Here is a 22,325-nt window from a genome sequence, read left to right on the forward strand (position 1 = left end):
AAAACGATTGAAGTCGAGTGAAAGTTCCTGGGCCACGGCGACCCCTGCGTCCTTGTTAACTATGGCTCAGTATTATGAGCGGCAGGAATTGGAGGTTAAAGAAAGTGTTGAGAAAAAGGCGAAGGAATTGAAAACGAAGGTGATGTTGGCGCAGGTTCGGGGAACACAGGGTAGAGGGAATGATAGAGGTAGACGGGGTGGAGGAAATACGTCGTATGGTCGTACAGACATTGCGGAGGATCAGTGCGCTTATTGTAAGGAGTTTGGGCATTGGACTGAAGATTGTCCGGTACTTCGTGAGCAGCGTAGTCAGCGTGGTCGAGGAGGTGGAAGGTCGAGGGGAGGTTATACGGGAGCGAGAGGTAGCGGAAGTGATTGTGGTAGGGTTGAGGAGAGGGGCCGTGGCCAGGATGAACGAAATACGTTTGATAGGCGGAATCAATATCAGATTTCGGAGGGAGAGAATGTGGAACACCAGGATTATGTGCATGCATAGGACTGCGTAGGATGGGGTAAGGAATCAGTTGAAGTGCCGGTAGATCAGCAGGGTCCATATGTAACAGCGGGTATTCTGGGTTCTACTGATCAATTTCTTGTCGACACTGGGGCTACACGTAGCGCTTTGTCAAAAAACTTGGTTCCGAGGGCTCCCCTGTCTGGCGAAATGATTACATGTGTAGGGTTTGATGGCACACCCTCCCCCAGCCCATTGTCCAAGCCCCTTGCACTATGTCTTGACAAATACTTTAGTTTTGGTCAATTCTTGTTATCACCCCATACACCAGACAATATCCTGGGTATTGACTTGCTTAAATATTTTCGAGCAACGATACGTTGCGCCCCTGAGGGAGTGCGAGTTATCCTGAATGACAATTATCCTGACCCCGATAGGTTTTACGCCATCTCAGATGTTCCAGCTTTGGCCTCTTTACCACATACGTTATGGGCGACCTCAGATACGGATGTGGGAGAGATGCGTATTCCACCAATACACATTACTGTTAAGGAGGGGGCCCCTCTACCACGAGTGCCACAATATAAGATTTGGAGAGAGGGTGAAATTGCATTGACACGCATTGTTCAGGATTTGATTTCTGCAGGGGTTGTAGAGGAGGTCCGTTATAATGTTTGTAACAGTCCTATTCTTCCGATTCTCAAGAGAGACACTGACGGCAAAATCTATCGCTTTATTATTGATTTGCGAGAGATCAACAAAATTGTCATTCCCCAATACCCGGTGGTGTCCGATATTACGACCCTGCTTACCTTGGTTCCACCAACGGCCACCACGGTTAGTGTCATTGATTTAAAGAATGCGTTCTTTTCCATCCCTGTTCATCCTGATAGCAGATACCTGTTTGGCTTTACGCTCAATAATAAATCATATAGATTTTGTCGTGTTCCCCAAGGTTATACTGCAAGCCCTAGCATCTACAGCCAGGCTTTGAAAAGGCAGCTTGATTCGTTTAAATTACAGTCAGGCGTTGCTCTCATCCAGTACGTGGATGACCTTCTGCTTGCTGCTGACACTTATGCACAGTGTGAAGAAAGTACAATTGCGTTGCTTTCCGTTTTGGCGCGGAACAATCATAAGGTTTCGAAAAAGAAGCTCCAATATTGTAGACCCCAGGTGACTTACCTCGGTCATCTGTTGTCTAAGGAGGGGCGTGCATTAACATCTGATCGAATTCAAGCAATTCTAGACACACCAGTCCCCTGCACGCAGAGAGATGTACGTGCCTTCATAGGGTTGACGTCCTTTTGTAGACAATGGATTATGGGTTTTTCACACATTATAAAGCCCTTGCTAGCGTTATTGTCCAAAGCTACACCCCTTAGCATGGACAGATGAATGTCAGAAGGCTTTTGAACAGTTGAGACAGGCCCTTTGTTCCGCACCCGTGTTAGGCACACCAGACTATACGAAACTTTTCACATTGTACGTGCACGAGAATGATGGGTGCGCGTTGTCAGTGTTAGTGCAACTACACGGGGATAAGCAGAGACCATGTGCATACTTCTCTGCCATTCTGGATCCTGTAGCGCGAGGGTTGCCTGGGTGTTTTCGAGCGGTGGCAGCAACAGCAGTGGCCATACGACAGAGTGAGGGAATAGTGTTATCACACAAACTGTTGGTGTTAGTTCCTCACGCAGTAGATGCCCTGCTAAACCAAACAAAGACCCAATACCTTACGAGTGCACGGCTAACAGGATATGAGCTGACACTCTTGGCGCCACATATTACACTGAAAAGATGCGCTACTTTGAACCCTGCCACTTTATTGCCCTATCCGGCCGAGGAGGGTCAGGAAGAAAAACATCATGATTGTGTTTTCCTGACCGAGGAACAGACAAAGGGTTGTGTCGATTTACAGGATGTCCCACTTCCAGATGTGGATGGGGAACTGTGGGTTGATGGATCATGTGTAAGGCTGCCAGATGGTACGACTTCCGCAGCCTATGCGATCACGACACTTAAGACAGTGGTAGAAACAGCTAGGATACCACAAAAATCGGCTCAGGCAGCAGAGCTGATAGCTTTAACAAGAGCCTGTGAATTGAGTACTGGTCTATGTGTGAATATATACACGGACAGCCGGTATGCCTTCGGAGTGGCACATGACTTCGGGCTACTCTGGAGAGAACGTGGGTTTTTGACATCACACGGAGAGCACATTATGCACGGAGAGCTAGTGCGTGATCTCCTAAATGCGCTGCTTGGCCCAAAGAAGGTAGCGATAGTGAAGTGCAGTGCCCATAAAAAGATCACGGATAAAGTGGGCCAAGGAAATGCCTTTGCAGACAGCATAGCAAGACAAACGGCTATGTCTCGAACTAGCTCCCCCATGTACGTGATACAGTCACAGGCTGAACGATGGAGTGATGCTAGGGCAGAAATACTGGATATTCAAAAATCAGCTACTGAATCTGAACTTGCGGCATGGGCAGTAGATGGGGTACTAGATGACGAGGGTTGTTGGAGAAGCAAAGACATGGAGAAGTGGAAATTGCCTGCGGCTTACTTGCAGGCGATGGTCCAGATGACACATGGACTGGCGCATGTCGGAGCTCTTGCAATCACTCGGCTTTTAACACGAGTTTGGGAACATCCTGAGATTGCTAACACTGCGAAGAGAGTAGTGCAGACCTGCCTGGTTTGTTTACAGCACAATCCTGGAAAGGGGACCCATACTCCGAAAGGAGGGTTCGTTCCACCTTCTGCACCATTTGAGGTTCTCCAAATGGATTACATCCAACTCGAGCGCTGCAATAACCTGAAGTACGTCCTAGTGGTGGTATGTGCTTTTAGCAAATGGGTTGAGGCCTACCCCACGAAAGACAATACGGCTCTGACAACAGCCAAGGTGTTGCTTAAGGAATTCTTTCCTCGCTTTGGAGTCTGTAAATTTCTGTGGAGCGATAATGGGCCCCATTTTGTTGGAAAGATTGTGGAATATGTACTGAAGGGGTTAGGGATTCAGCAGAAGTTCCACGCTGTATTCCACCCTCAGTCAGCAGGTCTGGTCGAGCGGTATAATGCGACATTGAAGCTTAAACTGGCCAAAATTGTGGCGTCTACATCGTTGAAGTGGCCTGATGCTTTGCCGCTAGCACTACTCTCTCTTAGATCAGTACCCCATTCACGAACTGGCCTTACGCCCTATGAGGTGGTGTTTGGGCGCCCGATGAATATCTGGGGGGTGCCTAAGCCGCGATTAATACATGATGTGCCTTGTGTTATGATGAATGACTATCTGGCACGATTAACAAATGATTTGCTCTCTATTCATCAACAGGTTCGAGAAGCGCTCCCTGACAACTCTACTGGAGAGGGCCATGATCTCCGCCCTGGTGACCACGTGATGGTTCGCTCGTTTGAGAGAGCAAGCAGTCTGGAGCCCAGGTGGAAGGGCCCCGAACAGGTCCTTCTGGCAACCCGCACCGCTGTAAGAGTGACCAACAGGAAGCGGTGGGTGCATTCGACACATTGTCGCCGTGTCTCCCCGGATCTGGTGACTCCTGCTGTATTGACTGACTACAAAGAGATCTTGGAGAAAGAAAAGAGCCCAGCTGTGACGTCGGCCGAAGTTGAGGGAGCCTTCCCGGACCACGCTGCTGCCGGACGAGAGCGCTACAACTTGCGCCCTCGATAAGAAGATTTTTGTTTTTTAAGACTGGTTGGTTACCGCTCCAGGTTTGTGAAACGGAAACCGGGAATTCCAAGGGGGGGGGATCAGTTCTGCCAGTGTAGCGACACCCGTCTTGGCCCGGAGAAGAAAACAACGGCTACCTTGGAGTTCAGCACCGTATTTTTCCTTTTTTAGGTATACACGCACGTGTATCTGAGACTTTGCGAACAATTTGTGCTATTTAAGACTTTGCACAAACATTTCTGAACTATGGCAACAATGGCTTCACGTGATAAAAAAGTATTGGGTGCCTTTCTTTTTGTTCTGACTATTGTGGTGATAGCTGTTATAGCCTGGGTAGTTGAACTTGTGGCGCCTGTACGTGAACATTTGCTGCCGACTACCCCGGCTCCGTCTGAACATTTTCATTTTACATTACCTTTTCACGAAGAACGTCATAGGCAAACGTATCTAAATAACAGTTTTATTCAGACTCTTCACCACACACATAACATGACCAATACCTCAAATTGTTGGGTGTGTGGGATGTTGCCAGGGCACCAAAAGAGAGGGGGCACCCCACTTATTCCACTCCCGTTTTCACATAATGGATCATGCAACGCTTGGTACACCCTCCTTTTTACTCTGAGATGGCCAACCAAAGGGGGGGTGCTTTTCCGTTTGAATAAAATATGTTCCCATGACAAGGATGGGTTTCCACGGGCTGAGGGTACTCGATTTGAATGGGAAGAGTACAGGCCCGATAATGTGTCTGCCCCACGTGTGTACAGCAACCAGAGGAATATTAATGTATCAAGTGCACATGTCATTAATGTCATTTCCACAAAAGCCGATTTATGTATCAGAAATAAGGGTTCAATTGCAGTGGGGAAAAGCGAATGTAATACCACTCTCACTTTTGATAGCCCGAATGGCATCTCATTTGTTGCATCACGGAATACGTATTTTATTTGTGGAACGAAGGGTTACCATCAGCTTCCATTGGGGTGGTTGGGCACATGCTATGTATCGTTTGTACTACCACCTGTATTTATTGCCCCACCAATGTATCACATTGATTACACGTTATATCATGACTTCGTCCTGAATAGGGTTAAGCGAACTGTTGTTATGAATGACATTGACCAGACTGATACTGCCTTGCAACAGTATGTGGACTTTAATTTGGGACTATTCTCCTTTGTGGGGGCCGCACTGAACAGCCGGAAAATCAGACGACTGACACGTGTTGTCGAGGCTGTAGCGAATGACACTGCCATTGCCCTGGGGAACATTACCGAGGAACTACAGATTTCCAGGATTGTTACGCTCCAAAACAGGATGGTGTTGGATGTCGTTTTGGCTGATCGTGGGGGGGCATGTAGAATTATCGGAAGCAGCTGTTGTGTATATGTTCCGGACAATTCTCCATCTGTTTATGATGCCATCTCCAAGCTTCACAAGATTGCAGCTGAAATACACCCAGACAATGGAACTTGGACACTTTCGGGATGGTTCTGGTCCATGCTTGCTACTTGGGGCTGGAAACTGTTGACGATTCTGTGTATACTTGTGGGAGCAATGTTTTTCATATGTCTGTGTATTCAATGTGGCCCAGCCCTATGTTCCATGTGCCTATCAGCTTGCATACCATCGAGACGAGCTCTTGCTCATGACAAAATGATGCTTCATAAAGAAGTAACACAAATCATGTTAATAGATATTGAGGACGAACATCCTGATTATGTTCATTATGAGGTAGATTCAGCTAAACGCTAAAAGGGTCGTCTGTCGTAATTGGCCTGGCCGCGTTAGCGATTAGCTGAACCTACACGTTGTCCTCCTTAACTTGGCTATATACGAAAACTCCATCTTGAATACTGCGGCGGCCATCTTAGATCATAAGCGGCCTCGTGGCCGGCGTGCCCTTTAGTCCGTTGTCCGTTCCAATGACCACTTCAGTCTGCCCAGCAACAGGCTATTTTTAGCACTGGTCAAGCTTGCACATGCGCAGTCCCAACTGACCAGTAAGCCTTTAGGAATGTGCGCCAAACTGACCAGCGGAGTTGTGCCCCCTCCAATGAGCTGGCAGTGTTCCAAAACATGACCATATATGTACATAAATGTGTCCTAACTTGTGCCGCCTATCTTTTATTGCCCCTAACTGTATATAAATTGGGGTCACACCGGTGTTCGGTGTGATACCTCTTGCATTACCGAAGGGTGCTGTTTGAGTGTACCACCACCCCATGGGGTCTTAATAAACTTGTTCTTTGCCTTTTACAGTTTCCGTGCCAACAGTTCTTGAGTGTAAGTGGGTTATCTTCGGAGCATGTAGGCCTTGGGAACCCTGATTACTTCAAGAAGGGAGGCGGCCTAGGCCAGAACCAACCCTAGTACCACCTCCCTTGCGCTGCCGGTCAATGCGCAACCTTGCTGCAATGCCCCCCACCATGCCGTACTCATGCCGGGGGGGAAACCTAGGCCCTCCCCTATGATTCACACTTGCCACATCAGATCTCCTGCACCTGGCACACCTCATCTGTGGCAGCTCACGGACCCTGGAGCATGTCCAGTACCCACTGCATCTTCCCTCCTCTCAGTGCTCTCCGGTGCTTCAGGTGGGTGGAGGCCCAGTCCCCTCCTCATTTCTCCAGCCGCTGCTGCAGGCTTGGTCTTGTTAGGCACTGAGTTAGGACACCTCTAGAATCAAATCTGGGTTGTGTAGGCAGCAGGACCCTTGTGCTTTACTCCAATGGTGGCACCTTTCTCTGTATTGTTGTCCATGGCTCCAGGTCTTTCCCAGAGACTCTCTCCGCTCCCGGAGGCACCTTGTCTCGCCACAGTCCATCGGGACTAGTCCTCACTCCAGGTAGTCAATCCGCTCTAATTGGCTGTCTCCTTCAGCAGCTCCGGGCCATCCGGACTGTAGTCACGTCACAGCCAGCACCCTCCATGGCACCTGAATTCGGTGCCCAGACTGCACCAACAGGCTCACCTCGCCCCAGGATCGCTGTGGCTACGCCGGCCGGGTCAGGCGCTCCAATCCTTGATAGGCGGTGCCTCATGGGTTGAAGGTGTCAGGGCATTCTTCATGCCATGCAAGGTGCCGCTGTAATAACCAAATGTTAGACTGGGCTCATGCACTTTATTGCTAAAATCCCATCAGCCTCTCAAAGGATGACCAGAATAATTGAGAGACATGGCACGGAGCTAACTCAAAGTGCATCTGTCATCTTAGGCAGTTAGCCACACACCCTCCCTTCCATGAAAATGCTCTTTAATAGGATTTTTCATTACAATTTTGACACTGCCACTTTTAAAAAGTTGGAATTTTCCTACAATTAGCCCTTTATGCCTGCAGCCTGTCTTACATCTTAGCACATCACATGACTGGGTGTACCTGATAGTTATTTATTTATTTATTTATTTTATTTATTTATTTTAGGTTTGTAAAGCGCGACAGCTACCCAAAAAGGGTTTTCCGGCACTAAAGAAGAAGATAGCAGATGAGAAGGTGAAAAAACTCAAATACAAGGCCAGATCAGGAATTATTGGTTAAACAGCCAGGTCTTTATGGCTCTGCGGAATTGTACATAGCTTGTTTTCTGTCAGAGATGAAGAGGGAGGGAGTTCCACAACTTTGGTTCCAAAAGCGCAAAGGATCTACCACCCATCCTGGCTAAATAAACCCTAGGCACGCTGAAAAGGCCCTGCAATGAGGATCTTAAACAGCGGGCAGGAAGGTAGGTATGTATGTACCAGAGATTGAAGATATCTGGGGGCAGAGCCGAATTAGATTTTGTGCATGAAACTCAGGGTCTTAAACTTGACTCTGTTTTCGACTCTGAGCCAATGCAATGCCTTAAGATGACCTGACATGCGCTCTTTCCTATTGCACTTGTACAACAGTCTAGCAGCGGCATTTTGAACAAGCTGAAGACGTCTCAAAACAGCCTGCGAGGACCCTAGATAAAGGACATTTCCGTAGTCAAGCCATGAGGTGATGAGGGCATTGACTACAGACTTTTGCGTATCCTCGGGCAGCATCCAGATGATTTTTCTGAGCCTCCTCAAGATGGTAAAACACATTGCTGTTTACTTCTTAACTTGAGGCAGCATAGTCAGACCTTTATCAAGGATAATGCCCAAATTACGCACTTGGTCCGACGGAATGGGAAGAGATCCCATTTCAGGAGGCCAATGTCTTGTGTTCCAAAGATCCGGGTTAGGGCCAAGGATTAAAACCTCTGTTTTGTCACCATTGAGCTTCAACAGGTTTTCCCTCATCCAAGTTGCGATTTTCCTTAGACCCGCCTGCAGCGGATATTCAGAATCACATTCTACGTTCGAAAGTGAGAAAATAATTTACGAATCATCCGCATAAGTAAACATAGTCAAGCCTCCAGATTCAGCAATCTGCGCAAGTGGGGAAACATACAAATTAGTTAGACTTTGTGAACTCCTCCAAGACAGTCACTCAATAGAGGGATTGGATGTGCCTCAATGGACCATCTGCTGGCAGGTTGTGCGGAGGGCAGAGCTAGACACAGCCCCACTTACAACTGAAGCACCTGTGCTCTTCCTTGACATAAAGGGCCTAAAGGACCTGCTTTGTCACTGCACCCAACTCGGAGCCAGGGCATGGGGAATCAGATATTCTATGCACTTCAAAGTACCGTTCCAGAAGCTTCTGCCAACTTTCAGAATAAGGGTGCAACAGTAAAAACAGTATAAACAAAAGACCTTCAATGCCCCTCTTCAGTTAACTACTGGACTTCCGGAAGGATTTGCGGAGGACTTCCTGCTGCTACGATCTGCTGTACACTCTACGAGACTGCTGCTGTACCTAGATGGACTGTTTTTCTGTCTGGAGCCTGCCTTGAACGCTCAGAGGTCAATCCTGAGGTTGAGCCCTGCATCTTCATCTGCACCCAGGACCACCAGAATGACCTGTAGAACAGGACATTAGTCCATGCTATCCAAGAACTGCATCATCTGCAAACCGACATGAAGAAGGAAGAAGGAAGAAGGTACCCCGGAGCAGGACCGGTTGCTTTTCATGAATCCCCTTTATGGGTATCTAAACTATTCAAGTCATTTACGCCTAATAGCATTGATGTACATCTGTTATATGGTTTCCTACAAGTGGGGGTTTCTGTTATGAAGTTAATAGAACTGTGAGTTGTGTTCTTGGTTCTTTGTTCTAAGTTCTGATTAGAGTGTGATGCTAATAATTCCAAGGTCGACAGTTTCCCCTGGCACCTTGTGGAGGACTGAAGCCAGATTGTGTTCTCTCAATAAAGCTTGATATTATACACAAAATGCAGTGTAGAGTAGTTATCCCCCTCTCTACAATTTGGTGACGATCGTGAGGGATTCATGGAGAACGAATGTGCATCTACGAGCACTAACACAGCCTGGTGGTCCAGCGTGTCAACATTGACGACAAGATTTAGATTGGACGTGGTTGAGCAAGATTGGAAGTCACGACAAAGAAAATTGAACTTCTTTGGAGCGCGGTGGCAAGAGAGAAAAGGTACTGTGCAAATCTTTGGCTTACCATAGCTTGCGGACCAGAACAGGAGGGAGTTTGCATTTGTGTGCTCACACGAGCAGGCTCAGGGCGAGCAGGCTCATCGCGAGCAGGCACATCTTTGCACTCATGCTCCATCGCCTCCAGGTCACGTATTCTTTTGTCATCACACTGCTGGAGCGCAGCGTTGCACTTAGCGTGTGGCCATCTTGAAGCCTGAGGAGAGTGCAGACACAGAAGTTCTGTTATCTGCACACCACTTATCCTCAGGGTGAGAGAAGCGCTGGCAAGGAGGTTCAGCAATCTGCTTCGTGTGTATTTTCGGTGATCGGCACCTGGTAACTTTGTGTTTGTTTTTCTACTATTTCTGTGAATCTTATCAAGAAGTGATTTAATCTACATCCTAGCATTAGCAAATAAAATTGGGTTGGTCTCTATTAAATCTCAAAATTGATTACCTAGCTTGTTTAAACATTGGGAGTCTAATACCTACAAGTGTTTATAACCTCAGTCATTCTCACAATGAATATGGCTTCAAATAATAATATCATAGTGCTGCCTTTTTTTGTGAACTCACCTGGAGTCCCAAATTTACCATGGGAAAACAGGATAGAGATGATGGAAAATTATATCATTGTGTTAGATGGGTAAGAGTTTTTGGCAGTTAGGAAAACAAAGCACCTTTACTGAGTGTACTAGGTAATGAGGGACAGATAATCTTTAAGTACTTACCAGTAGCAATAGGAGCAAAAGGGCAACCAATTTCCAACATATGTAAGGAGTCTGTTAAGCGACTGGAAACCAGATTTGCGAACGAGGTGAACTTGGTTATGTTGAGGTACAAGTTTACAAAACAACAACTTGAGAGTGAGGAAAACACCTTGGTACTTGTCCCTTTCCCCAGTAATGTATACAAAACAATGTGGACAAGTCCTGTAGCAGGTTGAGTTTGAGGTTGATCACCTGTACACTAGCAGAGGAACGCAGACAACAGATAGGTGTCTTATGAAACCCCTCACGCACCTACCTACTAGGTGGCAAGCTTCATCATCGTGGTCCAGCTGGATTGCCGAATGCAATCCAGCTGTGCTTCGACACCTGTTTACAGCGGAGCAGGCTGATTGTGCAAAGTGAAGTGCTGTGTGAAGTAAAATTAAATGATAAAAATACCTGTAGGAAATACCCTTGTAAAAGTTTTATTGAAAGGGTCCTAGCACAAGAGTAAAAACATAGGTGGGATATATGTGAGGTGTAGATAAGCCTCAATATCCCTAAAAAAAGTGTAGGTCAACTAGTTTCAGCCTTCTACGCTAATCGTGAGGCTTTCTTCAGGACCAAGAGTAGTGTGGGTGGCCCAAAAAGGATTATGTGAGGCCACCGTGGTGTATATATCAGCGCACACCCTAAAGTGCGCTGTGAGTGTAGTGGATCAGGTCACTTACAGATCCAGCAAGAAGAGTACCTGAAAAGGAAACAAGGAAAATGCAACAGATATATTTATACCATCATTAAGCTATCATGCATGTCCTAAGCATCTGCGTACCGTTAGACTTAGGGTGGCGTAACCTGCGCTGCAAAGCAAGCGTCATGCGTGTGGAAACGTGGTTTAGCATGCATGAAGTCTTGCTGGAATTTAACCATGCGTGGCTACACAATCCCAAAAATTCACAAAAATAAACTCTCCGGCAGGCCTATTGTGTCCGGCATAGGTTCACTTTTGGAACCACTTTCACGCTTTTTTGATTTCTTTTTGCCTCTGGTGCAGGCAACCCCTGCGTACTTAAAAGACACAAAAGACCTACTATCCCAAATCAGGAACATTCGATTAAACTTCACCACATCGATCCTAGTGAGTATGGATATTGAACGTCCGTACACCAGTCTGCCCCAAGATGACACATTTGAGGTCCTTCGTACTGCAATGGATAGTGCAGAATGGACCCACAGGACGCGCAAATCATTCATCTTACAATGTGCAGAATTTGCATTAAAAGATAATTTTTTTAATTCCGCAAGTGATACATGAGACCTCCATCGAAAGGGGATTACAAGAAAGAGAAAGAGAAGCTTTAAATAAAAAGAGAAGTATATAGACAACATATATATTCAATCTCTATCTCTCTCTCTCTATATATATATATATATATATAGATATATATATTACCTACTGGCGGTCGCCAGTAGGTATATATAGTTAGGACCTAGTTACCATAGGAAATCCCCAACATTCTATTGGGAATAACTTTGGCGCTGATTGAGAAATCTGCGTGTAATTTTCCTTAAAATTGGTTCGCTCTGCTCCTTCCCTGAAAGTTTCAGGGGGATTCGTCAAGCGGGGGCCGAAAGGGGGGTCCCAAAACGTGTTTTCCCCATGTTAATTTCCATAGTGACATTTAGACACGGCTACAGCCCGAACAGCTGAATGGAATTACACCAAATTTGGCAAAATGGTAGGGCCTGGTATGCAGATGTGCCTTTGCTATGGTTGGTGAAAATCCCTCCAGTAGTAATTGAGAAAATTGAATTTGAAATTTTTCATATGGCATTTTCCATGGGACCTTTAGACACGGCTACAGCCCGAACGGCTGAACGGAATTACACCAAACTTGGCAAAATGGTAGGGACAGGCAGTAGTGCCTTTTCTATATTTGGTAAAAATCCCTCCAATAGTTGTTGAGAAAATTGAATTTGAGCAAATTATATATCTATAGCGCTCACCGTACGCGCACAGTACGCGTACCGTACGCTTACCTTGCGCGTACCCTTACGTGCACGAGCGAGTTTCTGATTGGCTGGCAGTCGACTGTCAACATTCCAAACTGTCCAAACCAGGAAGTGTTGGCCACCATCTTGTTTTTCAGGAGAACTGAGGCACAAGAGAGCTCAAAACAAGAGTGGAAAACACGATAAGGGGGCAGGGTAGAGACCCCCCAACCCTCTAGCCCTTCTCAGGGGGTCCCAAAAGGACCCCCAAGGGCAAAAGACAAAACAAAAAAATTCGAAAAAATCGCGGGGTACGCGCACCGTACGCATATGGTACGCGTACCGTGCGCGTACCCCGGCATTTAAAAAAAAATAAAAAAATGTTTTGCACTTGGTGGTCCTTCTGGGACCCCCTGAGAAGGGCTAGGGGGTCAGGGGGTCTCAACCCTGCCCCCTTTTCGCGTTTTCCACTCTTGTTTTAAGCTCTCTTGTGCCTCACTTCTCCTGAGAAACAAGATGGCTGCTCCGGTGGTCCCAGAAGGATAATAACATATATAAACGTTATCCGCTAATAGAATTAGCATTTACAAAACCTTTGAAATTAATTGAAAAAAATATAGGTTTCACGCCTGATATAGTTAGGAATTAGCATTGAAAAAACCTTGCAAATTCACTGAAAAAACCATAGGTTTCAAGCCTTATATAGTTAGGAATTAGCATTTAAAAAACCTTGCAAATTCACTTAAAAAACCATAGGTTTCAGGCCTTATATAGTTAGGAATTAGCATTTAAAAACCCTTGCAAATTCACTTAAAAAACCATAGGTTTCAGGCCTTATATAGTTAGGAATTAGCATTTTAAAAACCTTGCAAATTCACTTTAAAAAACCATAGTTTTAAGGCCTTTTATAGTTAGGAATTAGCATTTAAAAAACCATTGATATTGCTCCTATATAGTTAGTTGTACTAACTATATTTCGTGCACCCGTAATCCATTGCTGATGGTGTCACATATTACATCATTCATGACACTGTCAGTGACATCACTGATGACATCACTGATGACATCTCAAATGACATCACTGATGACATCACTGATGACATCTCATTTGACATCACTGATCACATCACTGATGATATCATTCATGTGATAATACGATGCACCTCCTCACACTCTAATATAACCTTTGATACACCCAGTGTTAACTACAGACTACCTACCTTTCTTGAAACCATTGACACACCAATACCAGTTACTACATATGCACTCACTGATTCCTAGGTCTATACACACATTCACTCATTCACCCATAGAATCACTCATACATACATCCACTCATCAATACAACACTATCATATGCACTCATACACCTATACAGGCACTCACACACTGCCACTCATCCATGGAGTTACTCACACACCTAGTCAGTCATGAAAAGAATCAATCACACTTCCATTTCCTCAACTATACAGTTATACACACAACACCTTACTTATTCAAACAAATACTAACACATACTTACTCTCTTATACAATCACTGATACAAGTACACAATGATCCATACAGCCACTCGCACATTCACTGGCTCTCATGTATAGTAATTTATATATGCCAACTCTCACATGCACTTTGTTTTACATATGTACTTACTTGGACATGTAGCACTGAGATATCCATTCACTCACCAACACACCCATGCACACAGTCAACCGCCTATATAGCTGTTTCGACATGCACTCTTGAACTCATACACCTAGTGAATCAACTGCTCACACATCTATGCACAGAGTCACACACCTCCCAGCCACCCACACACACTCAGTCACCCATTCAAATACTTGGGCAACCAATCAATAACTCACATAGCCACTCATATAGCTACTGATCAACACATGCAGCAGCTTACACAACAACAGACATACTGATGCACACATTCAGACAGTTTAGTCAATAACCATGCATTTAGTAAGACACAGTTAATCACTCACTCATACAGTCAGTCACGCACCTACTAAATCCTTCATCCAGACACTTATACATCCACTCATTCTTGAATATGTAAAACATATTTAAACTTTACAGAAACACACAGTCACTGGATGATGTCATCAGTGATGTCATCAGTGATGTCATTTGAGATGTCAAAGGTGCTAGCAACTGTCATCAAAAATGTACATAATATTTGACCTTCAGTGACTATCTTTGACGTCTTTAGGATATTCTACTTCAGCAGCCCAGTTCTAAGCTGGGAGGAAAGATGGCACAGTGAAATAGCTGCGCCACCTTCAAAGTGCTTGTACTTGCTAATGTCTGTTTCCTAATTTTACGTGACAACTGCTTGCACCTTAATATCTCATCCCTAGAATATGATAGGGCATGTAGGTTTAGACAATCCCCAGTAGACTTACTGTACTGTTTTCTTTACTGTCTGAAATGTGTAAGTAAGAATAGTTATCAAACATTTTCATTATGAACATTGTTAATAATCAATTATGTAAATGAATAATAATATTAGGACAAATTTCATACAAATTATTTTTTTTCATAATAAATGAGCTACTTCTCTTTAAGAATATAATAAAGGTAGGAGAAACATTATACACAGTCTTTGGGATTGTTGCACAGAACATTCCTCCTAAACATACTGCCAAAGGTTAACCTCCTTAGGAAGGGGCCTCTAGTAGGCACAGAGCAGGCACCTCAAAGATCTTTCTTGGTAGTGGTGGGTTTAGGCTTGACAGGGGTTAGGGTCAGGTTAGATGTAAAATCAGGAGGAGTACAGGTAGGGGGATGTGAGGTAGAGGGAGCTGGAGTTAGTGATGTGCGTGTATCTGTATGTTTTGCAGATGCATGTGGGTCTGGTGTATGTTTGCAGGTTTGGATTTGTGTTTTGTGTTTTTTTAGCAGGTGTTTGGTGTTCGGGTATGTGCATGTTTGTGTTTGGTGGGTGTTGTTTTGGGTGTAGGTGTATTTGTATGTGCTTGTGTTAGTTTGGATGAGTGGGCTATTGAGGTGGTTTGTGTGGTTGTGGTGCACGTGTCTGTATGTTTTGCAGTCTGTTGTCTATGTTTGGATGTGTGCCGTTTGGCAGGTGTTTGGTTGAGTGTGTGTGTTTGTGTTTGGTCATTATTTTGGGTGTAGGTGTGCTTGTGTGTGAGTGTGTAGTTTTGGATAACTGCTTTTGAGGTGTCTGTATGTTTTGCAGTTGCATGTGGATTTGGTGTATGTTGAGTATGTATGAATGCGTTCGGTTTTGCAGGTGTTGGGAAGAGTGTGTGAGTTTGGGTTTCGTGGGCGTTGTTATGCATCTAGGTGTGCTTGTGTATGAGTGTGTTGGTTAGGATTGTTGTGTTTTTGAGGTTGTTTTGTGTGGATGTTCTTGTGAATATACTGGTGGACATGGGTGCGGTGATGCTTGTGGGTATGGTTGTGGTAGTTATGGCTGTGGTTGTGATTGCAGTGGTTGTCCTAGTGTTTTTGGATGTGGTAGTGGTGTGGTGGTTGTGGGTGTGGTGGTGGTTGTGAGTGTGGTTGAGGTAGGGTTTGTGGTGGTTGTGGCTATTATGTCAATTGTATGTGCATGTTGTTTGGGGTGTTTGTGTTTCTTTGTGTTTTTGTGTGTGTGTGAGTGGATGATGTGCTGCTTGTGTCTTCAAAGAAGTGAGTGTGCTTGGGATAGGGGTGGGACTTTATATATATATAGGGGATAGGGGTGGTACTATATATATATGCAACCAAACTTCCACACATTACCTTGCAATTATAGTTCTTTCTTTAACCAGATAAGGTAGTTCTGATAACTGTTTTTTTTCTTCTTTTTTCTTTTGTATTTGTTTTTTTTAACAATTTTGCTCACTGAAGCATGTAATTTTGCAACACTTCACTCATTGTTGCTCGAGAAAGGCGAATTCTGGCCTAATGTCCATTGCAGGTATTCCCGAGGACGCTCCAGACGTACTTGCCACAGCAGGTGAGAGGTTCAAAGTAGCTCGCCTCATTTCCTCCCGAGCAAGATTGAGAGGATGTGTGGCCTGGAGTAGCTTGTACATACACACAAGTATTTTTTCCACTGCCTCTTGACAGGACTCGGTCACAAATTTTGCACGTCACCTTTCTATTATTTACTCTCTTCTCTCCAGGTGGAAAAGTTTAGAATTTCCTCACCACTGATTCCGGCCTCTGTGGACCTGGTGCCTCCTGCAAGAATTCTTCTTCAGAAGATTCTTCCTCCTGCTGCTGCTGCTGTCCAGATGCCATTTTATTTAATATTTTTCGAAAAACACCAAAAAAAACAAGAAAAAAGGGTTCTTGTAGGAAAAGAGATGTCTCTCTAAAGATGCTCCAACAAGAATGATTAAAATGGGTGAGGTCCTTCAATAGTTACAGTGGGAAATGTTATGAACCAATGAAATCTTTTTTTTGTAGGTCGCATGGGATCCGCGCACTCTGGGCTCATGAAGCACGCACCCGACGCGACTTCGCGAAAATATATTTAAAAATAATATAAGTTTATTATAAGTACAAATATATTATTTTTATGAATATCTTAGATAATCTCTTGCCCTAATATGTATATTAAAGACACATACATATCATTTTAGAACATCAATATTTTTTGCTGGATTCACGCACCCAGCGCGCCCCAGCACGTATATGACGTCACGCGGGACCCGCCATCGGGCATGTGTCGCAAATGCGCGGGAGCAGGAGTCGCGGACTGGTCGCATACCAATCGCACACATCACGTATTATTAAATGTATAAGATGTAACTGAAAAACACTCAGCCGTCGCACACCGTACTCGGATCCTTCACGACTTTTCTAAAATGGCAGCTAGAATCCGCGCACCCACCGTGATGTGTACGCCTTGGGTGCGCGACTCCGAAAAAAAATTGGAAAAAAAAGAAAATACTATAAATATATTTAAAAAATATATATATTTCAGTTTGAATTTAAAACATTTTTTGTTGCAATTTTCAGAAAAATATATAATGTTATTTAATGAATAAAATATGTATAAATAAACAGGTAAAAACTGTAGAAAATCAGTACAAAAAATAGGTATATAAAATTCAACTTAGAAATTAGCATTTAAAAAGCCTTTTAAATTCACTGAAAAAACCATAGGTTTCAGAGACATTATAGTTAGAAATTAGCATTTAAAAAACCTTTGAAATTCACAGAAAAAAACTGGTTTCAGGGGTGTTATAGTTAGCTGGACATTTTACTCGTACAAAACCATAGAAATTCCTCTGTTTTAGTTGCTAACTATAACTCGCGCACCCAAAATGCACTGCTGATGATGTCACATATTACATCATTCATGACATGGTCAGTGACATCACTGATGACATCACTGATGACATCTCAAATGACATCACTGATGACATCATCCATGTGACAATCTGATACACCTCATCATACACTAGTATAACCTTTTATCACTCACTGTAAAATACAGAGTACCATATTTGAAACCATTGACATACCAATACCAGTTACTACATACCCACTCACTGATTCCTAGGTCTACACCCACAACTACCCATTCAACAACAGAATCACTTATACATGTAGTCATTAATTATTAGAACACTATGAAATGCACTTATGCACATATATAGACATTGACACATCATCAGTCATCTTACTCAGTTATGCAGTCATCCTACTCACTCATGAAAAAAATTAATCACACTTACATTTACTCACTTACACAATTTAACACACACCTCATTTATTCAAACACATAGTAACTCATAGTAAATATGTTAAAAAATCACCATTACAATTATACACTCATTCATATAGTTACTTTCACCATCACTGACTCGTACTTATTTCTGTACCACAACCCTCACATACAATGCCATTTATGTTTTACTTTGTTGAAGATGTACAACTAAAACATATATTCCCTCACCAACCCACAAATAAATACACTCAATCACCCAAACAACTGCTTCCACATGCACTCTTAAACCTATACACCAAGTCAATCAACCATTCACACAAACTCAGTGACCCATACAAATACTCACCCAACTAATCAATAACTAATATACACAATCATGTGGTGAGTGACCAACTGATGCAGCATGTTATACAACAACTGAGACAGTGATGCACACGTTCACATAGTTTAGTTACTAATCCATGCATTAAGTGACACAATTTTAATTACTCACTTAAACAGACAGTCAGACAGCTACTAAATCCTCCATCCAGACATTTATATATCCACTCAATCCTCAATACAGACTGGTATATATAAATACATATTTAAATTTCGAAGTAAACCACATTCACTGGATGATGTCATCAGTGATGTAATTTTTGATGTCATCAGTGATGTCACTGACCATGTCATGAATGATGCAATATGTGACATCATCAGCAGTGTATTGCGGGTGCGTGGGTTATAGTTAGCAGAACTAACTATAACAGAGGAAATTCTATGGTTTTGTTAGAAGGAAATGTCCAGCTAATTATAACACCCCTGAAACCCCTGAAACCTATTGTTTTTTTTTGCGAAAATATATATATATATATATACATATATCAGGACCACGGGCTCGTGGTTAGACTCTAGTAAGGGCTTTCTGAAATGCTCATCCTGTAAAGCATGCAGAAATGGAGTCAGCAGAACAGAATACTCCACCCTGTTCAGCGACACTCCGACCTCTATCAAATACAAACTGACGTGTCGCACGGAGTACGCAGTGCATGTGCTGGAGTGTCCCTGTGGTCTACACTATTTGGGCAGCACAAGACCACAGGTACACAAATGCATCCTCCAGCACCTCAGGGCCATTACCAACGGCGACACTGCGTACCCGGTAGCGAGACACTTTGAGGAGGTACACAACAAAAATCCGGCTGAATTGCGGTATTTTGTAACTGACACGGTTCCACCTCAGAGGAGGGGAGGGGACCGCGAACGGTTGCTACGGAGATTGGAAAATAGACATATAATCTTAGTAGACACCAAGACACCTAATGGTCTAAATGCGGGGGAGGACTGTCACACTTATTTATGAGTACCACTTATGAAACTGCCAACGGTACACACAGAAACGTAGTAGCTGTCTCAACTAATCATATTGTTTAATGTAATTTTTAATTCACTTTTATATAATGTTATTAACACAGGGTAGCACTCACTTTTAAACAGATGCCAATATTTATTTTGCTGAGTTTGCACATATGTCTTCTTTTTGCACATTTGAAAATAGACTGTTTTAGGGCCTACCAGGGAGCTAGTTGGAAAAATCTTGGTTCATCTTAAGCTTGTGGTGTAATCCCCATACTAGGGTTTTAACTGCAATTTTGGGGAGCATTAACAGTTTTAAACATATTTATTGGTCCATTTATTTATATGTTTTGTATACCTGGTTCCCTTTTGCTGATACATTTATCTATATATTTATATTAATATTTATGTATTTATATATTCACATGTTATTTATATGTAAGCATTGACCCTTGAATACTTTTCAACTAGATTTGTCATGAATTAGTTCTGACAAATGTGCTTATCTGCATTTACGCAGTAACTGATTTTAGGCAGTATGTCTTCTATGTCCATTGCAAAATACAAACTATCGTTGGCATCTATCACTTTAAAAGGAGCACTTCCGCCTCAAAACGTTGTCATGTGATCAAGGTCTTGTTTGGACGAAACGCGTAGTGGTGGTGTGGTGGAGAGCGTAATAAACCTCTGAGCACTAGTACCTGGGTTTGCCTCGTCTTTGATGCTGCGTGACTGCTGCGAGACGTTCTTCTGCCGAAAATACTTTTCAGGATTGCTTCCCTGAATTTGGCGAACCCCTCCACGTTTGGGATTTAAGGTGTGAAGCAGCGAGTCCAGGAGTCCTCTTGTCCCACTCCGTGAGGAGTAACCGATTTTCCCCGGGAGAGTAGAAGTTACGGTTTCAGAGCGGTGAAGCACATTGTAGCAGTTCCGGGTCGCTGGTTGGCGTTCGTTTGGCGTTCGTTGACCCTGGACAGGAGTTGCACCGACAGTACCTGCCAGCAAGCAGAACTCCACAGTAAGTCACGTGTGGAGTGTGCTTGCTCCCGTTAGTGACATTTTCAAGTCAAGTCAAGACAAAACAAGCTTTATTCGATTGTTAAAATCATAAAAGCAAGATCAAGCAATAAAAATACAGTGTCACATTTCATTAGTTAAAAAAGACATTAAACATTTATGATAGTATCAAATACATACAGGAATTATTAAAATAGGCATGCTAAAAAAACAATTTAAAAGCAATAACACAGTGTATTCGGTCACCCCGCCAGGTTATTCGGGGATAGCTTCCTGGTCTTAATACGCATAGCAGCTACCAGGAAGCTAGCAACCCCGAAAATTACCCTTATGGATCCTAGTAGTTGTAAGTAGAAGGGAGCTGGGCGTACTTGTAAAAAACCCGCATCTCTTAGAATTGGGGCTAAGAACTGCCTTCTGCCCTCCTTGAAGTGGTCACAGAACATTACAAAGTGCATGAGAGACTGCTCTGAGAAGTTGTCACAGCTACATGGGTTCAGTATGTCAGGTACCCCCCACACTGGGAAATCACCTAGGGAGTATTATTATTATTATTATTATTATTGCATTTATTGAGCGCACAGCTACCCGGAGGTTTCCCGGCGCTTGCCTTGGGAACCCATCCTGGCTTTTCCCTGTGAGATAGCCCCTACAGGGCATCCCCAAGGTGAAAGCCAGGCATCCCGCCACAGGGGGCCGTTGTGGAGATTGATTTTCAAGGAAGTGAGCGACCCGGAATACCCTTGAGGGCTTGGGTAATGAAAGTAAAAGGGTAAAGTTGCCTTCAAGGGACTTTATTTAGTCTATGTTTTGTTAATTCAAGTTATTACAAAAAAGGACCAATCGATCGTCCTCGAAGTGAATTAATCAAAAATCTAATATCTTAACCAAAAAACATATTGTCAACATATAACATATAAACAAAGACACAAGGTGTATACGAAAAAATATTTTTATCAAGTAGTTCATTAAAAGAAATCAACTTCATATACAGATAAGTAAACAAATAAGGATTAGGACTGTGGGTACACACATAAGTAAATTACTAAGTGACTCAACAGAACCTAAAAAACACCTATCCCAAAATACATTGAATAAAACAAAGAAGGGGATAAGATGTGCTGTCGACGTTTCGGTTTCTTAGGAGTTAATTGCTGAAACCATCCTCAGGACTGTTATCAATTGAGATCTGTATAGAGATATTGTAATCTGAAAATCAAAAAGATATTTGCAGTTACAATACTACACTGGCTATATTCGTTACACCCTGGTGACAAAACAATGAGACTTAACAATACTGACAGAAGACAATATCATAGTATGTACAACATAAACACCATATGAACAAAAGGTTCATTTACCTAAAAACAATGTGAACATAGAATTCATTTACCTAAAAGCAGAAAACATTCCAATAGTTCCTACAACTTTGTCTAAAGCAAACAGAATTATTTATGATATTTTCTACATAGTTTATCCAAACGGATTGGAGACCATGTTTTTTGGTTCAAGGTAGAAAAATAGGGTTATTTAACCTTTGAAATAGAAAGCCTCCATTTCTTCAAAGTCCATTACTTCATATCAGATAACTCAATTCAATCAGATGTAATCGTTGCATCAACATTAATGGTATCAATCTTGTGGGTACAAAGCCTAAATCATGGGTAACAATTTACCTCCCCGGCATGATAACTTCAATATTTTTTATTAATAAATTTGAAACAATATTTATTAACGGATGTTATATGAGACCATATTTAGCAAATGCAAATATTTGCATATCAAACTATATTGTCAGGAGAATCTGAATACCTGTTTGCAAAGTACTGTTACTGCATCGCATAGAGGATTCGTTTGTGGATCGCAGTGTCTTTAAAACCTGACTGAAACATAAAGAGTCAGGTAT

The sequence above is a fragment of the Lissotriton vulgaris genome, chromosome 2_2 (genome assembly GCF_964263255.1).
Source record: "Lissotriton vulgaris chromosome 2_2, aLisVul1.2, whole genome shotgun sequence".
Classification (NCBI taxonomy): domain Eukaryota; kingdom Metazoa; phylum Chordata; class Amphibia; order Caudata; family Salamandridae; genus Lissotriton; species Lissotriton vulgaris.